Below are 20,717 nucleotides of genomic sequence, written 5' to 3'. Positions count from 1 at the left end.
CTAACAGGCTCCTCCATCCATGGGATTTTCTAAGCAAAAGTACTGAAGTGGGGTGCCATTGCCTTCTCCGATGGAAGTCCCTGAATACCACCTCTTTCCTCAGCTAACACTTATTGAGTGGTTACTTAGCATGTGTTAACTCACTGAACCCTTACAATAACCTTGAGGTAAACAGTACAATTACTCCCCTCTTACAAATGAGAACACAGAAGCACAAATAGGTTAAGTAACTTTTGCAAGGTCACACAGCTAATAAGTAGCTAAGCCTGAATTTAAACTCAAAAAGTCTAGTTCTAGACCCCATCCTTTTAGCAGCTAGCTGTTTTGTTTGTTTGTTTGTTTTGTTTTGTTTTTTTCATTGTAAAACACTGACATGTTAATGTCTGGAATTCTTTTCTATAGGGTCATTTGTTTTTCAGAAGAATAATTCTCCAATCTCCTGCCTGGTAAGCATATACCAGGACACTAAATTTAAAGCAAGGTGAGGGGAAGGGGCTAACCACTCGGTCTGAAGACTTCCACTCAATCTCCCTGTTCTCAGCCTTTTGTTTCAGTGCCCTTCACTCTGCCCCCTGTCCAGGAGCTCAAAGCCTGTCAGGTTCACTTCGGTCAGAGACTCTCCTCTGGGTCTCCTATCACTCAAGGTGGGTGGAAGTTGGGGGGGGGGGCAGGTGGACGCATCACCTTACTGCAGCATGAAAGGGAAGAGACCTAAGGGGTCCAATCCCATTCTGTCAGTTTTTAAAACATTTCCCTTATTTTCAGCCCTGGATCACCTCCTTACCTTTTAGGAAAAACCACTTACCTTCAAATTCTAACCCTCTCATGTGTCCTGTGAGATAAAATAACTCACTTCTCCAATGGAACAAGATAGCCCAGAGATAAACCCACACACCTATGGGCACCCTATCTTTGACAAAGGAGGCGAGAATATACAATGGGAAAAAGACTCTCTTCAATAAGTGGTGCTAGGAGAACTGGACAACTACGTATAAAAGAATGAAATTAGAACACTTCTTAACACCATATACAAAGATAAACTCAAAATGGATTAAAGATCCCCGATTCTTATTGCAGCACTGTTTGCAATTGCCAAGACATAGAAACAACCTAAATGTCCATTGACAGAAGAATGGATAAAGAAGATGTGGTACGTATACACAATGGAATATTACTCAGCCATTAAAAACAACAAAATAATGCCATGTGCAACAACATGGATAAACCTGGAGATTATCACACTAAGTGAAGTAAGTTGGACAGAGAAAGACAAACAGCATATGGTATCACTTACATGCACAATGTTTTAAAAAATGACACAAACAAGTTTGTTTCCAGGGGCAGAGTCTGGGGAAGGGCTGGCAGGCACCATATTGGGCAGCAAAGGTGGCAAGAAGCCCCTGAATCAGCCCAAGAATCAAGCCAAGGAGACGGACGAGGAAGATACGGTATTCAAGCAGAAACAGAAGGAGGAGCAGAAGAAACTTGAGGCTAAAAGCCAAGGCTGTGGGGAAAAGTCCCCTGGCCACAGGTACAATTAAGAAATCTGGCAGCAAGTAAGCTGTTCCTTGTGCCTGAGGCAATGATGATGATCCTTAGTTTTATTCCAATTTAAATATCTGAATCCCCTGTCATAACATCTGTTGCCACCTATAGCTAGAATGTAGTGTTGTCTTGGAATCCACTGTACATTTAAGAATAAACTTTTGGGACTTCCCTTGTGGTCCAGTGGCTAAAACTCAAGGCTCCCAATGCAGGGAGCCCAGGTTCAATCCCTGGTTAGGGAACTAGATCCCATATGCCACAACTAAGACCTGATGCAGCCAAATAAATATTTTTTAAAGTTCTCGGTTCACCTACTGTTGAAGCCTAGCTTGAATGATTTTGAGCATAACCTTGCTAGCATATGAAATGGGCACAACTGTATGATAATTGGAACATTCTTTGGCATTGCCCTTCTTTGGGATTAGAATGAAAACTGACCTTTTCCAGTCCTGTGGCCCCCGCTGAGTTTCCCAAATTTGCTGACATTCTGAGTGCAGCACTTTCACAGCATCATCTTTTAGAATTTTAAATAGCTTGGCTAAAATTCTGCCAACTTTGTTTGCAGTAATTTTAACTGTGGTCCACCTGAATTCACACTCCAGCATGTCTGGCTCTAAGCAAGTGACCAAACCATCGTGGTTAACATCTCTGTTTTTTAATACTGTCTAGGTTTGTTGTAGCTTTCCTTCCAAGGAGCAAGCCTTTTAATTTCATGGCTGCAGTCACTGTCTGCAGTGAAATTGGAGCCCAAGAAAATAACATCTGTCACTTATCCCCCTTAACTTGCCATGAAGTCATGGGAACAGGTGCCACGATCTAAAGTTTTTTAACGTTGAGTCTTAAGCAAGCCTTTTCACTCTCCTCTTTTACCCTCATCAAAAGACTCCTTAGTTCCTCTTCACTTTCTGCCATTAGAGTGGTATCATCTGCATATCTGAGCTTATTGATATTTTTCCTGGAAATATTGATTCCAGCTTGCGATTCATCCAGTCTGGCATTTTGCATAATGTACTCGGTTCACCTACTGTTGAAGCCTAGCTTGAATGATTTTGAGCATAACCTTGCTAGCATATGAAATGGGCACAACTGTATGATAATTGGAACATTCTTTGGCATTGCCCTTCTTTGGGATTAGAATGAAAACTGACCTTTTCCAGTCCTGGGGCCCCCGCTGAGTTTCCCAAATTTGCTGACATTCTGAGTGCAGCACTTTCACAGCATCATCTTTTAGGATTTTAAACAGCTTGGCTAAAATTCTGCCAACTTTGTTTGCAGTAGTTTTAACTATGGTCCACCTGAATTCACACTCCAGCATGTCTGGCTCTAAGCAAGTGACCAAACCATCGTGGTTAACTTGGTCAATAAGATGTTTTCTGTATAGTTCTTCTGCGTATTCTTGCCACCTCTTCTTAATCTCTTATGATTCTGCTAGGTACTTAACCATTTGTGATCTTTATAATGCCCATCCTTGCATGAAATGTCCCCTTGATATCTCCAATTTTCTTAAGGAGATCTTCAGTCTTTCCCATTCTATTATTTTCCTCTATTTCTTTGCAGTGTTCATTTAAGAAGGGCTTCTTATCTCTCCTTGCTTTTCTCTGGAACTCTGCATTTAACTGGGTATATCTTTCCCTTTCTCCCTTGCTTTTTGCTTCTCTTCTTTCCTCAGCTATTTGTAAAGCCTCCTCAGACAACCACTTTGCCTTCCTGCATTTCTTTTTCTTGGGGATGGTTTTGAACACTGATTCTGTATAGTGTTATGAATCTCTGTCCATAGTTCTTCAGGATTTTGCCTACCAGATCTAATCCCTTGAATCTATTTGTCTCCTCTACTGTATAAGCATAAGGGATTTGATTTAGGTCATACCTGAATGGTTAAGTGGTTTTCCCTATTTTCTTCAATTTAAGCCTGAACTCTGCAATAAGAAGCTCATGATTTGACCCGCAGTCAGCTCCATGTCTTGTTTTTGCTGACTGTATAGAGTTTCTCCAGATTCAGCTACAAAGAATATAATCAATCTGATTTCAGTATTGACCATTTGGTGATATCTGTGTGTAGAATCGTCTCTTGTGTTGCTGGAAAAGAGTGTTTGCTATGACCAGTGTGTTCTCTTGACAAAACTCTGCTAGTCTTTGCCCTGCTTCACTTTGTACTCCAAGGCCAAACTTGCCTGTTATTCCAGGTATCTCTTGACTTTCTACTTTTGCATTCCAGTCCCCTATGATGAAAAGGATCTTTTTTGGGTGTTAGTTATAGAAGGTCTTGTAGGTTTTCATAGAACCAGTCAACTTCAGCTTCTGTGGCATTAGAGGTTGGGACATAGACTTGGATAACTGTGATGTTGGTTTGCTTTGGAAACAAACCAAGATCATTTTGGAGATTGCATTTAAGTACTGCATTTCAGACTGTTCTGCTCACTATGAGGGCTACTAAATTTCTTCTAAGGGTTTCTTGCCCATAGTAGTAGACATAACGGTCATCTGAATTAAATTCACCCATCCTCATCCATTTTAGTTCACGGATTCCTAAGATGTCGATGTTCACTCTTGGCATCTCCTGCTTGAAGATGTCCAACTTACCTTGACTCATGGACCTAATCTTCCAGGTTTCTATGCAATATTGTTTATTCTTTATAGCATCAGGCTTTACTTTCACCACCAGACACATCCACAACTAAGTGTCATTTCCGTTTTGGCCCAGCCACTTCATTCTTTCTGGAGCTATTAGTAATTGCCCTCTGCTCTTCCTGTAGCATACTGGACACCTTCCAACCTCGGGAGCTTAGCTTCTGGCATATATCTTTTTGCCTTTTCATACTGTTTATGGGGTTCTCACAGCAAGAATACTGGAATGGATTGCCATTTCCTTCTCTAGTAGACCCCATTTTATCAGAACTCTTCACTATGACCCATCTATCATAGGTGGCCCTGCAGAACATGACTCATAGCTTCAGTGAGTTAGCCCCTTCGCCACCACAAGGTGGTGATCCATGAAGGGATCACTTATGCACAACAGAAAGAAAAAGTAAGATTCAAAATCCCATGACTTATCATTTGCCCTGAAGTTAAGAAACAGGAATTCACAGGTTAGTTTTATCATAAACAAAGTGGACAAACTCTAAGGCAATCTTTTTTTTTTTTTACTGAGATACAGTTGATTTACAGTATTATGTAGGTTTCAGGTATTACAATATAGTGATTCACAATTTTTAAAGGTTATATTCCTTTATAGTTTTTATGAAATATTGGCTATATTTCCTGAGTTGTACAATATATCCTTTATAGCTTCTTTATTTCATATGCAATTGTTTGTACTCTTAATGTCATACCTGTATCTTGCCCCTCCATTCTTCCCTCTTCTCACTGGTAACCACTAGTTTGTTCTCTATTATCTATGAGTCTGTTTCTTTTTTGTTATATTCACTAGTTTGCTGTATTTTTCAGTCTCCACATATAAGTGATACCATACAGTATTTGTCTTTCTCTGTCTGACTTATTTCACCTAGCATAATACCCTCCAAGTCCATCTATGTTGTTGCAAATGGCAGGATTTCATCCTTTTTTATAGATGTGTAATATTCTATCGTGTGTGTGTGTGTGTGTGTGTGTGTGTGTGTGTATGCAGTTGCTTTATCCATTTATCTGTTGATGGATGCTTAGGCTGCTTCAATATCTCAGCAATTGCAAACAATGCTATTATAAACATTGGGGTACACATATCTTTTCAAATCAGTCATTTTGGTTTTTTCAGGTGTATACCCAGGAGTAGAACTGCCAGGTCATATAGTAGTTCTATTTTTAATTTTTTGAGAAGCTGCTATACTGTTCTCACAGTGGCTGTACAAATTTGTATTCCCACCAACAGTGTATGAGGGTTTCCTTTTCTTCACATCCTCATTAGGCAATCTTAATCATACTGTGACATTCAAAGTCAAATATTAATTTATTCCTTTATCTATCATCATACAATGAATTTAAGGCTTTAAAACAATCTGAAGGCTACAAAGGTTTTTATGACTAAAATAAATCTTGCTGCTGCTAAGTCGATTCAGTCATGTCTGACTCTGTGCGACCCCATAGATGGAAGCCCACCAGGCTCCCCCATCCCTGGGATTCTCCAGGCAAGAACACTGGAATGGGTTGCCATTTCCTTCTCCAATGCATGAAAGTGAAAAGTGAAAGTGAAGTCGCTCAGTCGTGTCTGACTCTTAGTGGCCCCATGGACTACAGCCTACCAGGCTCCTTCATCCATGGGATTTTCCAGGCAAGAGTACTGGAGTGGGGTGCCATTGCCTTCCTATTATTACCTAATTAGAAACAGATGAGCAAGATAAAATACCTTGCTTTAGATGGACAATACTTAATGACATACGACACCAATTTGATTGCTAATATGTAAAAAAAAGGTACTTACAGCTATGATAAGTAATTATTACCAAGATATTATGGCTATAAATCTGGACTAAAAATTGATATTAATAACTAACAGTAAAATAAGGGAAAGCATTTATTGGTCAAAATGAAATTAGCTGTATACAAACAATTCATATTAATATTACTGTTTTAATAATATTGTTAATATACTTACCAATAATCAACACAATATACTTTCTATTTTAATACTATTATATTAATGATTAGTAGTTCAATTAGAATTCTTAGACTAAATAATTTTATCATTACCAAAAAAGTCAGACACCTTTTCTCCCTACCATTTTAAGTGAAAGGATCAACAAAGGAAATTACATGTACTCTTTAACAACTAAGCTCTCTAAGCTTTGGTTAGCTCAATATCAACTCTTAGTATCCTAATGACCCTAGAGATCAGCTACAAATTTATCCTAAATATGCCAAACAATTTTGTTCAGCAGGCTCTCCACTGTGAAATTCTTCCTTTCCATTCTTCTACCTTTGTTGATAAGTGTTTTAGGTCTTAACAGAAGCCCTCTTAATGCCCTTTTCTCCTGAGTGGCAGGTAGCATGCTTCAAGTAAACATTCAGGAGTTGGGAAACAATTTTCTCCACATTTTCAAGAAATATACAGTGTTCTGTAAACTCAGGTGGGATCAGGGGAAGGAAGTAATTCCAGTATTATTCCCTCCCTATCTGCTCTGGTTGTGACATCAAATCCACAAGCAGATCAGGAGCAATTACAATATCAAACAAAACACTTTAACTGTTTAGAAACAAAATTAACTAAGGTAAATAATTTCTGTAAGATGTGGAATAACCCATTTATTCCAATTAGTAAATTGTTAAAATGCTTCCCTGACTACAGGTCTGGAAAAATCTCCTGATTATAGGTCTAGAAAACCAAATGTCTACACTGCTGCTGCTGCTGCTGCTGTCGCTTCAGTCGTGTCCGACTCTGTGCGACCCCATAGACAGCAGCCCACTAGGCTCCTCTGTCCCTGGGATTCTCCAGGCAAGAACACTGGAGTGGGTTGCCATTTCCTTCTCCAATGCATGAAAGTGAAAAGTGAAAGTGAAGTCGCTCAGTCGTGTCCGACTCTTAGTGACCCCATGGACTGCAGCCTACCAGGCTCTTCCGTCCATGGGATTTTCCAGGCAAGAGTACTGGACAGGGGTGCCATTGCCTTCTCCGAATGTCTACACTAGAGAACTATAAAGCAAAAATAGGTTAAAAAATTTAATCCTTCAGCCATAGTTGTATAATTCTAAAAAAAGATGGGCAACATGGGACAAAGCACAGTTAATTGGCTTACTTTATATTCATTTCCTTCAAAGATAGAAGTATCTGTGAAAACTGATGTAATCTACCAATATCAACACATTTGAGCCCACAAAGATGATGAAATCAGTTTTCTAATAGTGCTGGAACATATTTGTGAAACCAGAAACACCTTACCCTTTCACTTTAATGCAACACATTCGAAAAGTATTGTGACACTATTTCTGCCATACTATCTCAGCAATTAAGTAAACAAGTGATATGAAAGCCACCTGAAGACAGATCTACAAATGAAACACATGGTTGCTGGGGTAACAAACTGAACTGAAATAGGCCAACTGTCATCTGTTTCTCTCCCACCCTGCACCCTCATTGTGATTTATATCCTAAGAAAGATTTGTTTAAAAGCAAAACTGTAAAACCTTTAAAAGGTGAACTTCCCTTAAATAAAGATGAGTAGAAGGACTTTTGAGACAAAACCCCCAAATATCTTTCTCATTTATGCCAATGCCTGTATCATGACAGACAAATCTCTCCTCACAATTTACTTTCCCAACTGGCAAGAGAAAATTTTCACTCACTGGGATGTCAAAAGTCTAGATGAAAGTTTGCCATGCATTTTTAAATATGTAGATAAAAGCAGTTACAATGAGGAATTTATAAGAAAGAATATGTTGCCTTAGATCTCTCACAGAAGTAAAGCTTGTGGTATGTTGGGGTTATTTTTGCTTGCTCTTTTTGAACTCAAATTGAATGTAAACTCTCTTTAGGCCAGGGACTTTGTCCTGTTTCTTGTGTATACCCCTACCACACCCCACACCTCAATACTACTTAATTCAATGTTCTGCACATATTCTCAATACAAAGTCATACTACTGTAGATGAAGAGGCTGTAATTAAAACAAATATCAGATGCTGAAAAAAAAAAGGCTTGTGAAAAGATAGAAGAGTTGCTAGTGCTTAGGATAAACCTCAACATACACAACAAAAAGTGTCAAAGACAAAGATGCCACAGAGTACAATAAGGATGGAGGGTAGCTTTACAGGGAAGGGGGCAGAATGAACAAAATGAAATGGAAACAAAAGTCTTCTCCCAGTTTAGTGCATACTCCCAGAACGAGACAAGAAGCAAGATATACAATTTCTTTACATTATTTCATTAACGGTGATCAGTCCATGTGACTTCCAATACAGTGCACAGACCTTGTACCATCAATTAATTAGGTAACATGGGCTATGGACTACCAGGACACTTCCTCAGGAGGGGACAAGAAAGCGACAGGGGGTCAGGACCTAATCTCCCCTCCTCTATGCTCTGCTAGGGGAGGTAAAACAAGACTGTAGTAAATACCTGACTTGTGAAGAAGAGAGAGTTTGGAAACACCCTCATATTAAAATGATATTCTTGTTCCACTCAGTAGTACAGACAGACAGTACAGAATACCCCTCCAATAGAAGGGGACTGATACAGGGCTTACCTGTATTTTTCTCTGTCCTATGGTTAAACCTCCGGAGCTACGCAGCCGGTGGCGGCAACAAATCCACACGCGTGGCCTCCGATCTCACACTCCGGCAGAAGTCACCGTAGCCCCGGCGGCGATGGCGACGGCGGCGGAGACCACCGCGATTGCGGCGGCAGCCCCAACTCCTCCCTCAGCTGCTTCTCTTGCTCCACCCAACGCCGCCAGGCCGCCGCTTTGACCCAACCCTCCCTCCCCTCGACTTCCGGGTGACGCCCCGACCGGAAGCAGCCAGCGAGGTGGAGGGACGCGTCACGAGAAAGGAGAAAAGCGCAGCGGACTGTCAAGCGTCTCCCGCCCCCTGCTGCTCCCAGGCTGACACACAGCTTCGGTTGGAAATTTTCCTTCTTGGTGCTGAGAGGCCTCTTCCCATTTCGCCAAGGGCAAAACAACACCCTCCCGCCACCAAAATACGTAGTTTCCTAATGTGAAGCCAAGAAATACTTTAGACCTCCTTATAAATCTTCTTCTGGGTAGTTCAGCCTTTCACAGCATGAAATTAACGTGCCCCTGTCAGATTGTGTAGCGTAACCCCGGGTGTGAATGTCAGAACTATGAACTTATCCCTCGATTGAGAAATGATCTCTGTACGCGCTCTGGTTAGGCCTTGGGAAATCACTTTCTTTGCGCGAAGTGGAATTCGCTTTGCTTCACTTCCGTGTTTCTCCAACAAAAAGGTGAACAATGTACCTCAAAAGTTTAAAAAAATCCATGGCTGAGGCTTGAAAGAGTGATATCAGATTCTGAGTGAGAACACCACATGTATGTGAACTCGTAAGGCCTAGGAAGCTAAAGCTTTCTTGCAAAACAAATGCGGGGGACAAGGAGGGATCTGTTCCAGCTCAGCACCCTACTGAGAAACCTTGTAAGTGGATTCTGCTCTGCTTTTCACCATGCCAATGCAGTCAGTCAGGCTGGGCGGCAGAGCCTTGGGTTTCGCTCTCCGGAGAAATCGGTTTGTCTTGGGCGGGCCGGAGAAAACCCAAACATTGGAGCAAAACCAGAAACAGAACCAGAACACACTATTTCCTTTTGAGGAAACTAGTGAACTTACTAGTGGGCTTCCCTGGTATGTCCGCTGGTAAAGAATCCTCCTGCAACACAGGAGACCATGGTTTGATTCCTGGGTCGGGAAGATCTGCTGGAGAAGGGATAGGCTACCCACTCCAGTATTCTTGGGCTTCCCTGGTGGTTATGACGGTTAAGAATCCACCTGCAATGCGGAAGACCTGGATTCGCTCCCTGGGTTGGGAAAATATCCTGGAGGAGGGAAGGGCAACCCACTCCAGTAGTCTTGCCTCAAGAATCCCCATGGACAGAGGAGCCTGGAGGGCTGCTTGCTATCCATAGGGTCGCAAAAGAGTTGGACACGACTGAGCGACTAAGCACAGCACACAGCAGTGAACTTACATGATTGTTAGCATTCAAGGAAAAGCTGTTTTATTCCCTGGCAGATTGTATAGCAGTTGTTTAGAATTTATTCATCCTGCATAACTGAAACCTTATACCCATTGATTAGCAACTCCTCATTTCCCTTACCCTCTGCCCCAGGCAACAACCGTTCTAGTCTCTGCTTGTAGGATATTGACTATTTCAGGTTTTCTTAGCTAAGTGGAACCATGTAGTAGTATATGTCCTTCTGTGACTGGTTTATTTCACTTAATGTTCTAAAAGTTCATCTATGTTGCCACATATTGCAGAATTTCCTTCTTTTTTAAAGTCTGAATAATATTCCATTGTGTGTATGTATGTGTGTATATATATATATATTTTTTTTCTTTAGTCATTCATCTGTTGATGGGCATTTAAGTGCTTTCCACGTCCTGGCTGTTTCAGATAGTGCTGCAGTGATCATGGGAGTGCTACTATTTCTTCAATTCTTTTGGAAAAGTACTCAGAAGTGGAATCAGGGCATCATATGGTAGTTCTATTTTTAATTTTTGGAAGAACTTCCCTACTGTTTTCCTTAGCATTTGCACCAACAATATACAAGGGTTCCACTTTCTCCACATCCTTGCAAACACATGCTGTCTTTTGGGGGTTTGTTGTTGTTGCTGTTCATAGCCATTCTAACATGTTTGAGGTGATATTGTGGTTTTGATTTGCATTTACCTGATGTTGAATGTCTTTCCATATATTTGTTTGCCATTTGTGTATCTTTGAGAAATATCTAATCAAGGCTATAGCCCATTTTTAAATAGAGCTATTGCTTCCCCCCCCCAAATATGGAGTTGTGGGAATTCATTATATATTTTGGAGCATAACCCCTTATGAGATATATAGCTTGCAAATATTTTCTCCCAATCCTTAGATTGTCTTTTCACTCTGTTGTTTCCTTTGATATGCAGAAACCTTTTCGTTTGATATAGTCCAACGTGTTCATTTTTGCTTTTGTTACTTACACTTTTGGTACCATATCCATAAAATCATTGTCAAGACAAATGTCATGCAGTTTTTCCCCTATATTTTCTTCTACAAGTGTTAATTACATTTAAGTCTTTAATTCATTTTGAGTTGATTTTTGTGTGTGCTGTGCATTCTCAGTCACTCAGTCATATCTGACTCTTTGAGACCCTGTGGACTGTAGGCCACCAGACTCCTCTGTCTATGGGATTTTCCAGGCAAGAATACTGGAGTGGGTTGCCATTCCCTACTCCAGAGGATCTTCCTGATCAAGGGATCAAACCCACGTCTCCTGCACCAGCAGGCGATTCTTTCCCACTGTGCCACCTGGGAAGCCCTATATGCTGTTAAAATAAATGCCCAAGTTCATTCTTTTGTATGTGGCTATCTAGTCTCATTTGTTCAAGAGACTATCCATTCCCCATTGTGTATTTTTGTCACTAATTCAGTACAGTTGCAAGTTACAAAATGAACTTATAAAAATCAGTTTCATTTCTATGTTTTAACAATGAATCATCTCATTTATTGATTAACAATAAAACGTTTATGAGAGAAAGAAAAAAAATGAGAATGGAGACACATATGATGTTCATTGATGAGAAGACTCAATATTGCTAAGATGTCAGTTCATCCCAAATTGATATGTATATTTAATTAAATAACAATCAAAATACAGCCAACTGGGGGCTTCCCTGGTGGCTCAGTGGAAAAGAATATGCCTGCCAATGCAGGGGACACAAGTTTGATCCCTGGTCTGGGAAGATCAACATGCTGCAGAGCAACTAAGCCTGTGTGCCACAACCTTTGAGCCTGTGTTCTAGAGCCTAGGAACCACAACTACTAAGCCCAAGCATTGCTACTACTGAAGCTTGTGCACCTGAGAGCCCCAGCTCCGCTTCAAGAGAAACCACCACAGTGAAAAAACCTGAGCACCACTACAGAAAAGCCCAAGCAGCAATGAAGACCCAGCACAGCCAAAACTAAAAAATAAATAAATAAAATTTAAAAACAAAAAACACAGCCAACTGTGTGAAAAATGGTACAAATGACTTGAAAAAAAATACTATTTGGCAATTTTTCATATAATTAAACATACCCTACCATATGACTCAGCAATCCCATTCTTAAGTATTTATCAAAGATTAATAAAAATATATATCCACAAAAAAATGTACAAAATGTTGTACAAAAAATGTTTAGTGACTTTATTTATAATAGCAATTGGAAAAAGTCCAAACATCTATAAAAGGAAAATGGATAAATAAATGATGGTGTATTCAGACAATAAAAGGAAAATTTTAAGACACATGCAATAGCATGTATGAATATCAAAAATATTGTATTGCACGAGGGAAGCCAGCAACAAAAGAGAACATGTACTGTGATTCCATTTATATGAAGTTCAAAGAAGGCAAATAAACTGTGGTAATAAAAATCAGAAAAGAAAAACAATAAACTATCTGAAAAGGGAATTAAAAATCCCATTTAAAATAGCATGAAAATATAAAACACTTAAGTAAACTTAAGTAAGGAGTTGAAAGACCTTGTACACTGAAAACTTTAAGATACTGATGAAAGAAATTTGAAATACAAATAAATAGAAAGATATCCCCCCAAAAAGCTCAAAAATTTTTACTTCATAGCTTTTTTAAATTCATGTTTTAGTTTCATAATTTTTACATGTGCGTTATTTGGAGTTGGGACAGAGATCTCACCTCACACTACCTTCATATCACTGTTCTAAGCCCTCAACCACTTCCCCATTTATTCATTCATTTGTCCAAGATTTTAAAAATCTATAGAACTCCAAAGATGCAAAGAACATTAGAGTATCTATCACCCTTAGATTAGACAGTATTGAGATGGCTAAAATGTAACAATACATTTTAAGTGTTACATTTAAGTGGTACAGAAAGCATTTCAGGAAAAAAATGTATTTTTTATTCCTGAATCTGTCATTTTAAAAAGCAGCCAAATTCTAGAATTTTTTAAACTATAAATATTGAAAGTAAGAGGGAGAGGCTCTGTGTTGCTAATTTTGAAGCAACATGTGGTCTTTTCTTGCTTTCTCTCATTAAACATCAGTCATAAGATGTTGGGGGAAAATAATCACAGGATTATTTATATTTTCATCTTGAACCACTTAACAAGTTAAACAGTTGCAGAACTAAGTACACAAAATGGAAATATTATTGTGAAATTGTAAAAGTGGCAAATAGTATCTGTATTTACATGTTTATAATAATTTTTATCCTGTTTCAAATCCCTATTAAGCCTTGACAGGCAATACTTTAAAAACTGCCAATAGAGCATATACTGCTGCTGCTGCTAAGTCGATTCAGTCATGTCCAACTCTGTGCGACCACATAGACGGTAGCTCACCAGGCTCCCCAGTCCCTGGGATTCTCCAGGCAAGAACACTGGAGTGGGTTGCCATTTCCTTCTCCAACGCATGAAAGTGAAAGTGAAGTCACTCAGTCGTGTCCGACTCTTAGCGACCCCATGGACTGCAGCCTACCAGGCTCCTCCGTCCATGGGATTTTCCAGGCAAGAGTACTGGAGTGGGGTACCATTGCCTTCTCCAGAACATATACTGAGGAAGCCACAATTGAAAAAGACACATGTAGCCCAATGTTCACTACAGAACTATTTACAATAGTTAGGACATGAACACAACCTAGATGTCCATAGACAGATAAAGAAGCTGTGGTACATATATGTATAATGGAGGATTACTCAGCCATAAAAAGGAACACATTTGAGTCAGTTCTAATGAGGTGGATGAACCTCAGTTCAGTTCAGTCAGTTCAGTTGCTCAGTCGTGTCCGACTCTTTGCAACCCCATGAATCTCAGCACATCAGGCCTCCCGGAGTTCACTCAAACTCATGTCCATCGAGTCAGTCATGCCAACCAGCCATCTCATCCTCTGTCGTCCCCTTCTCCTCCTGCCCCCAATCCCTCCCAGCATCAGGGTCTTTTCCAATGAGTCAACTCTTCACATGAGGTGGCCAAAGTATTGGAGTTTCAGCTTCAGCATCAGTCTTTCCAATGAACACCCAGGACTGATCTCCTTTAGGATGGATTGGTTGGATCTCCTTGCAGTCCAAGGGACTCTCAAGAGTCTTCTCCAACACCACAGTTCAAAAGCATCAATTCTTCAGTGCTCAGCTTTCTGTATAGTCCAACACTCACATCCATACATGACTACTGGAAAAACCATAGCCTTGACTAGATGAACCTTTGTTGGCAAAGTAATGTCTCTGCTTTTTTAATATGTCATCTAGATTGGTAATAACTTTCCTTCCAAGGAGTAAACGTCTTTTAATTTCATGCTGCAATCACCATCTGCACTGATTCTGGAGCTCAAAAAAATAAAGTCTGACACTGTTTCCACTCTTTCCCCATCTACTTCCCATGAACTGATGGGGCCAGATGCCATGATCTTCGTTTTCTGAATGTTGAGCTGTAAGCCAACTTTTCCATTCTCCTCTTTCACTTTCATCAAGAGGCATTTTAGTTCCTCTTTACTTTCTGCCATAAGGGTGGTGTCATCTGCATATCTGAGGTTATTGCAGCCATGAAATTAAAAGACGCTTACTCCTTGGAGGGAAAGTTATGACCAACCTAGATAGCATATTCAAAAGCAGAGACATTACTTTGCCAACAAAGGTTCGTCTAGTCAAGGATATGGTTTTTCCTGTGGTCATGTATGGATGTGAGAGTTGGACTGTGAAGAAGGCTGAGCGCCGAAGAATTGATGCTTTTGAACTTTGGTGTTGGAGAAGACTCTTGAGAGTCCCTTGGACTGCAAGGAGATCCAACCAGTCCATTCTGAAGGAGATCAGCCCTGGGATTTCTTTGGAAGGAATGATGCTGAAGCTGAAACTCCAGTACTTTGGCCACCTCATGCGAAGAGTTGACTCATTGTAAAAGACTCTGATGCTGGGAGGGATTGGGGGCAGGAGAAGGGGACGACAGAGGGTGAGATGGCTGGATGGCATCACTGACTCGATGAATATGAGTCTCAGTGAACTCCAGGAGTTGGTGATGGACAGGGAGGCCTGGCATGCTGCGATTCATGGGGTCGCAAAGAGTCGGACACGGCTGAGCGACTGATCTGATCTGATCTGATCTGATGTTTCTCCTGACAATCTTGATTCCAGCTTGTGCTTCTTCCAGCTCAGCATTTCTCATGACATACTCTGCATATAAGTTAAATAAGCAGGGTGACAATATACAGCCTTGATAAACCAGTCTGTTGTTCCATGTCCATTTCTAACTGTTGCTTCCTGACCTGCATATAGGTTTCTCAAGAAGCAGGTCAGGTGCTCTGGTATCCCTATATCTTTCAGAATTCTCCACAGTTTATTGTGATCCACACAGTCAAAGGCTTTGGCATAGCCAATAAAGCAGAAATAGATGTTTTTCTGGAATTCTCTTGCTTTTTCGATGATCCAGCAGATGCTGGCCATTTGATCTCTGGTCCTAGAGCCTATTATACAGAGTGAAATAAGTCAGAAAGAAAAACAAATATCATATATATATGGCATCTAGAAAGGTGGTACTGATGAACCCTTTTTGCAGGGCAGCAATGGAGATGTAAAGATGGGCTCGATAAAGGACAGAAATGGTATGGACCTAACAAAAGCAGAAGATATTAAGAAGAGATGGAAAGAATACACAGAAGAACTGTACAAAAAAGATCTTCACGACCCAGATAATCACAATGGTGTGATCACTGACCTACAGCCAGACATCCTGGAATGTGCAGTCAAGTGGGCCTTAGAAAGCATCACTACGAACAAAGCTAGTGGAGGTGATGGAATTCCAGTTGAGCTATTCCAAATCCTGAAAGATGATGCTGTAAAAGTGCTGCACTCAATATGCCAGCAAATTGGGAAAACTCAGCAGTGGCCACAGGACTGGAAAAGGTCAGTTTTCAGTCCAATCCCAAAGAAAGGCAATGCCAAAGAATGCTCAAACTACTGCACAATTGTACTCATCTCACACGCTAGTAAAGTAATGCTCAAAATTCTCCAAGCCAGGCTTCAGCAATATGTGAACCATGAACTTCCTGATGTTCAAGCTGGTTTTAGAAAAGGCAGAGGAACCAGAGATCAAATTGCCAACATCCGCTGGATCATAGAAAAAGCAAGAGAGTTCCAGAAAAACATCTATTTCTGCTTTATTGACTATGCCAAAGCCTTTGACTGTGTGGATCACAATAAACTGGAAAATTCTGAAAGAGATGGGAATACCAGACCACCTGATCTGCCTCTTGAGAAATTTGTATGCCGGTCAGGAAGCAACAGATAGAACTGGACATGGAGCAACAGACTGGTTCCAAATAGGAAAAGGAGTACGTCAAGGCTGTATATTGTCACCCTGCTTATTTAACTTCTATGCAGAGTACATCATGAGAAACGCTGGACTTGAAGAAACAGAAGCTGGAATCAAGATTGCTGGGAGAAATATCAATAACCTCAGATATACAGATGATACCACCCTTATGGAGAAAGTGAAGAGGAACTCAAAAGCCTCTTGATGAAAGTGGAGAGTGAAAAAGGTGGCTTAAAGCTCAACATTCAGAAAACGAAGATCATGGCATCCGGTCCCACCACTTCATGGGAAATAGATGGGTAAACAGTGGAAACAGTGTCAGACTTTATTTTTCTGGGCTCCAAAATCACTACAGATGGTGACTGCAGCCATGAAATTAAAAGACGCTTACTCCTTGGAGGGAAAGTTATGACCAACCTAGATAGCATATTCAAAAGCAGAGACATTACTTTGCCAACAAAGGTTCGTCTAGTCAAGGATATGGTTTTTCCTGTGGTCATGTATGGATGTGAGAGTTGGACTGTGAAGAAGGCTGAGCGCCGAAGAATTGATGCTTTTGAACTTTGGTGTTGGAGAAGACTCTTGAGAGTCCCTTGGACTGCAAGGAGATCCAACCAGTCCATTCTGAAGGAGATCAGCCCTGGGATTTCTTTGGAAGGAATGATGCTAAAGCTGAAACTCCAGTACTTTGGCCACCTCATGCGAGGAGTTGACTCATTGGAAAAGACTCTGATGCTGGGAGGGATTGGGGGCAGGAGGAGAAGGGGACGACAGAGGGTGAGATGCCTGGATGGCATCACTGACCTGATGGACGTGTCTGAGTGAACTCCAGGAGTTGGTGATGGACAGGGAGGCCTGGCGTGCTGCGATTCATGGGGTCGCAAAGAGTCGGACATGACTGAGCGACTGATCTGATCTGATCTGATCTGAATGGAGATGCAGACATAGAGAACAGACTTGTGTTCTGTTCTGGACAAGGGGCGAGGAGGAGACGTTGGGACGAATGGACAGAGTAGCATGGAAACATATACATTACCATATGTAAAATAGCCAGCCAGTGGGAACTTGCTCTATGACTCCGGGAGCTCAAACTAGTGCTCTGTGACAACCTAGAGAAATGGGATGGTGTGGGAGGTGGGAGGGAGATTCAAGAGGGAGGGGATATGGCTTCCCTGGTGGCTCAAACAGTAAAGCGTCTGCCTGCAATGCGGGAGACCCGGGTTCAATTCCTGGGTCGAGAAGATGCCCTGGAGAAGGAAACGGCAATCCACTCCAGCACTCTTGCCTGGAAAATCCCATGGACGGAGGAGCCTGATAGGCTACAGTCCATGGGGTCGCAGAGTCGGACACGACTGAGCGACTTCACCTTCACTTTCATGGCTGATCCATGTTGATGTATGGCAGAAATCAATACAATTATCCTTCAATGAAAAATAAATATTTTTAAAAACTGCCCATACATTTAAATCTTAAGCCTACAGTTAACTATTTCAAAAAGGATCGCTCTTTGTCCCTCTGCGTGCATGCTCAGTCACATTCCACTTTGTGACCCCCATGGACTGCAGCCCACCAGGTTCCACCATCCATGGGATTTTCCCAGTAAGAATACTGGAGTGGGTTATCATTTCCTCCTCCAGGGGATGTTCCTGACCCAGGGATCAAACCTGCATCTCCTGTGTCTTCTGCATTACAGGTGGATTCTTTTTTGTTGACCAAGGAAGCCCTTGACCCTCTACACCCATCCACATAAAAATTCACTTCAGGACTTTACCTCCCTGGTTATCATTTGTAGTTGTCAGTGTGCATAGCCTTAACTATTAAGATACAAATTCAGACCCAAATTTAAAATCTTGACTCACTTTACACAAAACTAAGATGGCTTTTAAGTGGGCTTCCAATTATTAGCAAGTTGGTTTGTAACTCATTAACAGTGTCAAGCTTTCAAAGAAACTTACTGAAAGGCAGAAACCAGAAAGCTTTATCAGAGTATCAGTCTATTAGCTCTCTACTTTTTATGTAAAGTTTATTGTTATGAACTCCAAGATCTTCTATATCCTTAAGTCACTGGGTCTTTCCCTCACTTTTAAAACACTTCATACCTCTAAATGAATCATCCCCAATCTCCCTTATCACTGCATGAGCATACCAACACTTTCAAAATTACTGTATTAAACTGAGTTTTCAAATAGAAGGGAATGTCTTTAAGTACATCAGTTTTCCTGGCATTGAGCAGATAGTAGGTGTCCTCCAAATGCATATGAAGTGGTTATTGATATCACTCAACATGTGTCTCTACAACTGCCACAGTACCTAGTTCTAAGTAAGCTTAATTAAAATAGAATGTGTGCTAAAAGTTTGAGTCTAAGAATGGCATTTATGACCTTCACCCTAATTTATCTAAATTCTTCAAACATATTTTATAGGGGAACTAACTGGATAACCTTCACACAGAATGAGTGCATCTGTGAGAGGATAAATCTTCGAATACACTAAGAAAGCCGCAAGGTCAGAATATTGTGATAGCACAAAACAATTTAAACTACAGCTTCATTTCTGGTAGGGGCCATAGTAGTTTTATAACTACTCATTAGGCCAAGATTAACGATTAAGTTTTAAAAAGTATTTTCAAAGATGCAGACTACCACCATCAGACTTTACCACATAAGGCAACACATGCTAGTAAAAGTCATACTATTTCTTTTTGCCTATTAGAACAGGTGACAATTATCACTTATCTGACAAAGTGGTACTAATTATACTGAAAATTACATTAGAAATTCTTTTATTTAATTAGAGGCTAATTACTTTACAAAATTGTATTGGTTTTGCCATACATCAACATGAATCCGCCACGGGTGTACATGTGTTCCCAATCCTGAACCCCCGTCCCACCTCCCTCCCCATACCATCCCTCTGGGTCATCCCAGTGCACCAGCCCCAAGCTTCCTGCATCCTGCATCAAACCTGGACTGGTGATTCGTTTCTAATGTGATATTATACATGTTTTCAATGCCATTCTCCCAAATCATCCCCCCTCCTCTCCCACAGAGTCCAAAAGACTGTTCTATACATCTGTGTCTCTTTTGCTGTCTCCCAATCAGGGTTATCGTTACCATCTTTCTAAATTCCATATATATGCGTTAGTATACTGTAATGGTGTTTTTCTTTCTGGCTTACTTCACTCTGTATAATTGGCTCCAGTTTCATCCACCTCATTAGAACTGATTCAAATATATACATTAGAAATTCTCAGTGCCAACTGAGGAACAAAGGTTGAAAGTTCCTTAGACATTTTATTTTGCTTAATAATGTTGGTTACATGCATTTGAATACTTTTTACATTCTAAATATGACATGTTCAAATTTAAACAAATAGTGGCACTATGTAGTTTCTAATCTTGGAACCTTTTATTGAAATGACATTCAAATAATTTTTCCTACTTAAGACTTGAAATTACTGGCTTTGGTACATTTAATGAGAAAACAGGACATGTTGCCATAAGAGCAATTCTTTTAGTATTTCATATATTGAGTAAACATTCTTCAAATGTTTGCTTAAATATAAATCCTTATCTACATCAGGAAATTCTGGAGATTCCTAAGTCACTTACCTGATAACCTACATTATAAGTGAATTTTAGAAATCTTTTAATTTTGCCAATGGGTTTCCCTGGTGGCTCAGTGGTAAAGAATCCACTGCCAATGCAGGAGATGCAGGTTCAGTCCCTGGGTTGAGAAAGTCCCCTGGAGAAGGAAACGACCATCCATTTCAGTATTCCTGCCTGGGAAATCCCATGGACAGAGGAGCCTGGTGGGGTACAGTCCATGAGGTCGCCAAAGAGTTGGATGCAACTTAGCAACTAAACAATTAAGCAATACAGATAGGTTACTCAACTCAAATTTCATTCTCTGCTTACTTGAGCACTATAAACAAACTACTACAAGAGGCTTACTTCACAGCCTTTGAACAAGGAGTAAAGCAGCACATGGTTTAAGATATTGCGCTTTATTCAGTTACTATTTTACACATAAAATCCAATGTTATAATGAATTCAGGACAATCCACAAATCCAGAAGTTGGTACAGTTACAGAAAGCCAACAGCAGAGGTCACTAATAGATAAGGGAAAGTAAAACCACATCTCACAGATCTTCAATAATATCATAAACATCTCAAATAAATATGCTGAAAAGGTTATTAAGATAAATGTACCAAG

The 20,717-nt window shown here is 40.4% G+C and overlaps 1 protein-coding gene and 1 pseudogene across 1 annotated transcript in view; one reads left to right on the top strand and one right to left on the bottom strand.

Moving 5' to 3' along the window:
* Nucleotides 1–8,936, bottom strand: part of ATP7A (ATPase copper transporting alpha) — a 130,870-nt gene extending 121,934 nt beyond the window's left edge. The window contains exon 1 of the mRNA XM_027535043.1: nt 8,716–8,936. The gene's annotated coding sequence lies outside the window, so the exon portion shown is untranslated. The remainder of the gene's footprint in view (nt 1–8,715) is intronic.
* LOC113887813 lies at nt 1,265–1,764 on the top strand (annotated as a pseudogene).
* Nucleotides 8,937–20,717: the final 11,781 nt, after the last annotated feature.

The sequence above is a fragment of the Bos indicus x Bos taurus genome, chromosome X, assembly GCF_003369695.1.
Source record: "Bos indicus x Bos taurus breed Angus x Brahman F1 hybrid chromosome X, Bos_hybrid_MaternalHap_v2.0, whole genome shotgun sequence".
NCBI classification, from domain to species: Eukaryota; Metazoa; Chordata; class Mammalia; order Artiodactyla; family Bovidae; genus Bos; species Bos indicus x Bos taurus.
The sequence above is the reverse complement of the archived record's forward strand: the minus strand, read 5'-3'. Positions and strand labels throughout refer to the sequence as shown.